Consider the following 6,998-nt stretch of genomic DNA (forward strand, 5'->3'; position numbering starts at 1 on the left):
TCAGAAAAGGGTGGAAGAGCCAGCAGGAGCCACGGGAAGATGTGAGAGGGAATTACAAATGGAGATTGGAACAAGCGTTTAGAAACAGCAGTTGCAGGAGAATGTGAGCACCAGACCCCACTCCCCCAGTCCACCATCCCCACATTATCTGCAGATACATTAGCAGATGTAACTGCTAATACATACAGATACATGGGAGTAGAGGGGCGGTGGGACCAGGGCCAGGGCCAGGGCCAGACCTAAAGAGGAAATCAACACGTTATCTGGAGTGATGGGATTACGTTTTTGTTTTGTTTCTTTCGTCTTCGCATATGTTTTCAAATTGTTTTTCCCAAGTATGTGTTACTTGTGAAATTTTTTTTTCATCTAACAAGAAGCCATAACTTTATTTATGATAGAAACAGCACAAATTTCAAACCAAGCTGCAGTTACTCCTTTGAGACACCAAAAAAAGTTGCTTTCAGATGGTTACATTGTTAATTCCATAATTGCATTTACAATATCATTACTGTTGTTCTTCAGGGCTCGGACTGCCTTTGCTCTCAACACATTTGCTTGTGACATGACCAATTCTATGTCCTTAACTTCCACACCTGTTTCATCGACCTCTTCCTCTTCACTCTCCTCTTGTACAGTTGGAGTCTGCGTGTTTTCTCAAATGTTTGAGACAGCTTCACCTTGAACTTTGAATTTCTCAGCAGCTGCTAGTTGTGCTTGCTGGGATAAATCTTTGATCTTGGCTTCCCCAAAAACTATTTAAGTATCCAAAGCAGGGCTCTTGTAGACATCTGGTTTTGTGATGACAAAGAGGATATTCTTAGATTTCCAGATAGTGACTCTAGTAACTCCTGTAACCTGTCGAAGACCCAGTTTGGACATAGCCTTCTGTGTCTTCTTTTCACTCCGACTCTGTTTTGCTTTACTGACTGGTTCTTCATCAATTTCAGCTGCTGCTGCCAGCTGGGCTTGTTGTGTGGTTGCCTGGGTGGAATCCTGTTCTTCAAGTTCTGGTACTGATTCATCACTGTCAGATTCTGTTCCAGACCCTGTCTCAGCCTGGGGCTGCGGCAACTCCTGCTCTGTAGCAGGGACAGTTTCTGTGGCTTCGCCGGGCATTTTGTGCAGGGAATGCGGAACGAAGATGGCGGCAGAAAGAGACTTGTGAAATTTTTTAAAGTCAAACTAAAAAAAGTAAACAAATGTGCCAACAGGGCTGTGGAAGGACTTGAACACTCAGTAGCAGCATGCAAGCCTTGCTCCCACACCGTTTTTCTCTTCAGACAGAGGAAAAACAAACAGCCATCAGCGCTGGCTCCTCTCCTAAACCTGCACAGGACATGGACTTGAGACACTTGTGAGGCAGAACCCCTTGTTTTCAGGCTCTACCAACAAGGCTTCCAGAAACTCCAGGAACTCACATCCCAGGAGATGGGCGAAGCGGCAGAGCTGTCATTAGCAGGCCTTCTCTGTCCCCACCATCCTCTATACTCTCATAGTTTCTAGATGCAATGTTTAAGTGTCTTAAAGAAGATTCACATGGAGAAAGTGGACCTCTCTAGAAAAGGAAACGGCATGCCTTCTACCAGGTTCCTGCTTTTATCCTTTCAGAAAATTCAAGAAACCAAAGTTTTTGAGTTCTAGCAGTGGCTGCTCTCGTTCCTGCCAGAATCCCATTCCGTTCTCTGTGCTCTCTCTGGCCTTATGAATCTTGGCAGAGGACTGCTCTCCTATGGTGATGACTCCCATATTAATTTCAGTCTTTTCAAGACGTACTTGCTAATTAAAATGTGAAACAGTTTTTATCCCTTTAATTAAGACACAAGATGGGAAGCATAATTTAATTTGGTCCATTGAAACTATCAGTATTTTTAGCTCCATAACTTGCTTCCATTAAAGATGCCTATGTTAAACAATATTTTTTTTTTTACTCCCACACTCACCAGAGTTTTGGCATGTGCCCTCAGTCCTGAAACCACCGTGGGAGTTTGTGAACTGTGGTCCCATTGAAAAGGCACCGAATGGAAGCTGGAGCCATCAAGGACATTGGCTGTAGGACCCTGTCGTAGGTTGGGCTCCCCTCCCCACAAGAAGCAGACTCGAAGGATTTGAGTACAAGTAGTTGGTACAGAAGTTCATCTAGGGGAGTGAGGAAATAAGACAGGGACAAGAAGAGAGTCAATGCCGGGTGAGCAAATGAGCAAGCTGCTGTTGTAAGAAACTGGGGGGACGCTCACTGGGGACACCTGATAATGCGGAACACACTTCACGGCTACCCCACCAGAGGAATAGGAAGCCGGGTGTTTATCCTTCAATGACCATCCATCACTGGCTGATGGCTGCTCCCAGGGGTGTCAGCTCCCCAGTACTTCCAGACTCCCCCTTGGGCAGAGAGTTGCAGATATTGCAGAGGGAAGCCATGGCGTGGAGGGGTGAGGGGTGAGAGGAGACGGTTACCAAATGCATCTGTAACACACCCACAGCCCGATCCTGCAGCTGCACCAGGCTGGGCAGAAAGGGAGGGGGAGACATGTAGGGAGAGTGTCAATCATCAGCTTATTGCTAGTTCTTTCCATGGCCCAAGAGACAATATCATGGACCAGCAGCAGCCGGGGCCATACTTGGAAGTCTCTCAACAAGGATAAGAGTAGGATTGGAGAAGTGTCAAACTCTCTGGTCCAAAGTCAGAGACCAATATGGGGAAATAAAATGCATGCAGAAATAGATGTGGGGAAATAGAAAAGGCACGGCCAAGGGCCCAGAAATGGGAATAAGCAGATATTTCTAACATCGGTTCAGCTAGTTCAGGTTCAGTCCAAAGGGAACTTTCTCACCCAGCACTGGAGCCCTGACTCAGCGGCTATCCCGTTACCCCAAGGTTCTTCTCTTCAGACAAGGAAAAACAAACAGCCATTGGTAGCTGACTCGTCTCCTAAACCTGCACAGGACACAGACTTGAGACACTTGCCAGGTCAACCCCTGGGTAAGTGCCAGTTTCTCCAGCTGGAGATGGAGAGGACAGTTGTGAATATGACCCTGTACTAAGTGAAGAACTGGTAGCTGGAAAGTGGAAAGTGAACATAATGTCTAAGACAGAGTCAGAGAAATCACCAGTTCATCAGAAACGGTACGGGACAGGGAGTTAGCTAAAGGGGGAATTCTGAGGACAACACTCTGGATACTGAGCTGAGTTGAAAACTAAGGGTGACAGGAATCCAAGAAGGAAGAGAGAACATTAGAAATCTTGCTTGCGCTGTAAGCAAGTCAGCCAGATAAACACAGGTGTGGCTGGAGCCAAGATTGCAGGAGGTCAGACACAGACAAAGTGCACAGTTGTGGACGAGCTCTGTCAGAGGCAGCATGGGGAGACAGCAAGAGGTTATCACTGGGAGCCAGCCCTCAACTGTTCACTTAAGTGAACAGTTTAAATCCTGGCTCCACCACTTACTAGCTGAGTGACTCTGGGCAAGTAGCTTCACCTCTCTGAATCCTTGACCTGCAGAGAATTCTGCGAAAGATAAATAAGGTGTAAAATACCACGGCATAGTGTCTGCCCCACAGTAAGAGCCCATAAAAGCTGCCCCTCCTCGATCTTAGATTTTAACTTGTACTCTGGAGCCCTACTTGTTAAGGGAGCCCAATGGTGGTAGCTTCTGACTGTGTGTATGTGTGGTGCGGGGAGGCAGAAAGGTATGTGTAGACAGGAAGTAGATCCACCTGCCTTACCCCAGGTTTGTTGAATGTACCTCTCCTAAAAAAAAAAAAAAAAAGAACACACACACAACTAGCTATGGATAACAACTCCTTTGGCATCTCCCAGACAGGTAAGGCACACCGAGCCTAAGGGACGTGCCTCTGGTCCCTGCTGGTGATTGTCAGAGCAGGCCACTGAATGCTCTTTACCACTGTGATGGTTAATACTGAGTGTTAACCGTACTGTTCCTTCAAGTATTGAGGGTGTGTGTGCCTGTGAGAGTGTTGCCAAAGGATATCAACATTTGAGTCAATGGATTGGGAGAGGCAGACCCACCCTTTATCTAGGTGAGCGCAATCTAATGAGCTGCCAGCACTGCTAGGATAAAGCAGGCAGAAAAATATGGAAGGACTAGACTGGCTGAGTCTTCCAGCCTTCATCTTTCTCCCATGCTGGATTCTTCCTGCCCTCGAACATCGGATCCTAAGCTCTTCAGCTTTGGGACTCTTGGACTAACACCAGTGGTTTTCCAGGGGCTCTTAGGCCTTTAGCCACAGACAGAAGGCTGCACTCTTGGCTTCCCTAAGACTTTTGAGGTTTTGGGATTTGGACTGGCTTCCTTGCTCCTCAGCTTGCAGATGGCCTATTGTGGGACTTCACCTTGTGATTGTGAGTCAATACTCCCTTAATAAACTCCCCTTCATATATACATCTATCTATTAGTCTTGTCCCTTTAGAGAACCCTGACTAATACAACCACTCTCTATCCTGCCTTCCCCCTAGTCCAGCCCCAGAGCCCATCCTGGCCAGGCCAATAGACAATTCTAGGCCATTGCATCCTCTGTGGGATATGTGGGTGCCTGCGTCTTTAAGGTTCATGGTGGGGTGAGTAGAAGGTGGGGTGAGTGAAGGCACACACACCCTAAATACTTGAAGGAACAATATGGTTGACACTCAGTATTAACCATCACAGTGGTTAAGAGCATTCAGTGGCCTGCTCTGAGAATCACCAGCAGGGACCAGAGGCATGTCCTTTAGGCTCAGTGTGCCTTACCTGTCTGGGAGATGCCAAATGAGTTGTCATCCATAGCTAGTTGTGTGTGTGTGTGTGTGTGTGTTTTGTTTGTTTTTGTTTTTTAGGACAGGTACATTCAACAAATCTTAGCAAAGCTTGTTCCTAACTGAAGTAGTTTTTCCTCTCAAGCAACAATCTCTTCCAAGAAGTGGTAGGCAATGTGTCTGAAGTTGAACAAAGAAAACTGATTCAGTCTGATGAACACACATCTGAAATTCCATTAAGGAATCTATGCTCCACATACAGAGGCAGGGGCTGGAAATCACACCTCCCAGGGCTGGCCTTAGTGGTCCCCCTTCTGGGAAAGCTGGAGGAAGGATGAGGGCACAGGCTTCCACTTCACATGCCCAGGCCTCCTTCCTGCCACCTCGGCTTTGGACACCCAGAAGATGGGAGCATCTTGACTCTTAGAGAGGCAGGGCCATGAGGATTTGGTGCAAATGTCCCTTGGGTCCCCCGCTCCCCTAGTGCCAGCCTTTTCTGGGCCCACAACTCCTAGCACAGAAGCCCCCAGCCCTTGCTGCCTGGGTCTTCCTGTGGAGAGTGAAATGAAACCCATGAAGAGAGGATGGAGGAAGCAGGCTGGCTTCTCTCCTGCCACACTTTACCCACAGTGTGTTTTGAAACAATACATGGGAAAAGCCACCTGCAGCCCTCAGATCCATGGTGATGGACTCATTCTTTCTCCAGTTCAGAAATCCTGCCATGCTGAATCCCTCAATGACAGAAGAAACCTCCTTCAGCAGTTGGCAGCAGGCCACTTCTAGCCCCTCCACCCAGGAGGCCTGTGACACAGTGGCCCCATTGTTCAGGCTGCCTGAGCTCCTCTGCATTGCCATGGCAATGCTGACACTGGCCACCTAAGCTCTGTTTGCCCTCTTTTTATCTTTCGGCTCTGACTATGCTGTGGCCACTCAGAGTAGGGATGGGCCAGGGCAGCAAGAGGCAGGGGAGGTGGGTGACAGCAGTGGCAATGGCAGCAGGGTGGCCTGGCAAACACACAGTTGAAGAAATGGACAAGCAGAAGCGAAGGCTTTTGTGCGCCAGGCCTTGCAACCTCCCCACTCGTGGTTGCTGACCTCACAGGACATCATCAGAGCCTGACGTATTTCCCAATGGCTGTCATCTGCCCATGGATTACTCCCAAGCCTGTGTCTCCATTTTGCCCTTTGTCCTCAACTCCAGATCAGTTTATCCTGCTACTTCCTCCTGAAGGTCCTCCAAGACTCAGCAAACTCACACACTCAAATCTGCATTCTCTGTATTGCCCCTAAGTCTGATCCTCCCCACTGGTTTCCCATCACTGTGCAAGTGTCATGCAAGTTGGAAACAAAAGTCCATCCTTGACTCTGCCTGGGCCATATCTCACATCCCATCAATCATCCAGCCCAGCCAATTCCATCTCCTAAAAGTATTTCCAATCCATCCTCCTCTCCACTCCTGCCGCAATCATTCCAGTTCACACTTCCTCCCAACATCTCACATCCAGATTGTTTCCACATTCCCTACTGGTCTTTTTGTGCTGATCTTCCCCAGCCTCTAATCCATCTGCCTGGAACACCCTTTTCCTCTTGTTCCTCTGGTAAACTCTCCTCCTAAGCCTTCCTCCTTTGTGAAGCCTTTAATGATTTCCCACATGATATGAGGCACATACCCTCATCTCACCCCATGGGCCCAGCTGCTGGCATCCATACCTTCATCAGAGCCCTGGCCACATGACATGACACTGGCTGTTGGCACACCCCTCTCCCACAGGGCTCCCTGAGAGCAGGGGCTCCCAGTGCCCTAATCAATTCTTGACAAACAGTTAATGTTTCATAAGTGTTTAGTTGAACTAATGAATTCTACAATAAAGAGGCCAGGGGTCTGTATCAAAATCCCTTTCCTCCCAGATCTGAAAGACTGGAAATTGGATTTTGTGTTGGGTCTTTTAACTACAGATCCAAAACACCTAAGTCCTTTAGCTACCGAATCTGTCTGGCCCAAGCATGTCCCTCTCTCAATAGCCAGGAAACACTTTTTAAATAAATTCCTTGTCTCAAGTCCCATTTTATTGTTTTAATTCTTTAGAATTGGAGCGAGCTCTCCACTCTCAGTGTCTCAATACCTAGTATTCCAGGTGGATGAGTGAAGCACAGTTACAGTGTTGTGTTCGATTCTTCGGGTCCTACTGTCAGGGAAGATGGGTTGCTTCTCTCAGCTCAAAGCTCCATTCATGGGAGGAGAAAGGCC

The 6,998-nt window shown here is 47.8% G+C and overlaps 1 pseudogene; it reads right to left on the reverse strand.

The window, feature by feature from the left end:
* Positions 1 to 354: 354 nt before the first annotated feature.
* LOC129007783 (nascent polypeptide-associated complex subunit alpha-like) lies at positions 355 to 1,174 on the reverse strand (annotated as a pseudogene).
* Positions 1,175 to 6,998: the final 5,824 nt, after the last annotated feature.

The sequence above is a fragment of the Pongo pygmaeus genome, chromosome 9 (genome assembly GCF_028885625.2).
Source record: "Pongo pygmaeus isolate AG05252 chromosome 9, NHGRI_mPonPyg2-v2.0_pri, whole genome shotgun sequence".
Classification (NCBI taxonomy): domain Eukaryota; kingdom Metazoa; phylum Chordata; class Mammalia; order Primates; family Hominidae; genus Pongo; species Pongo pygmaeus.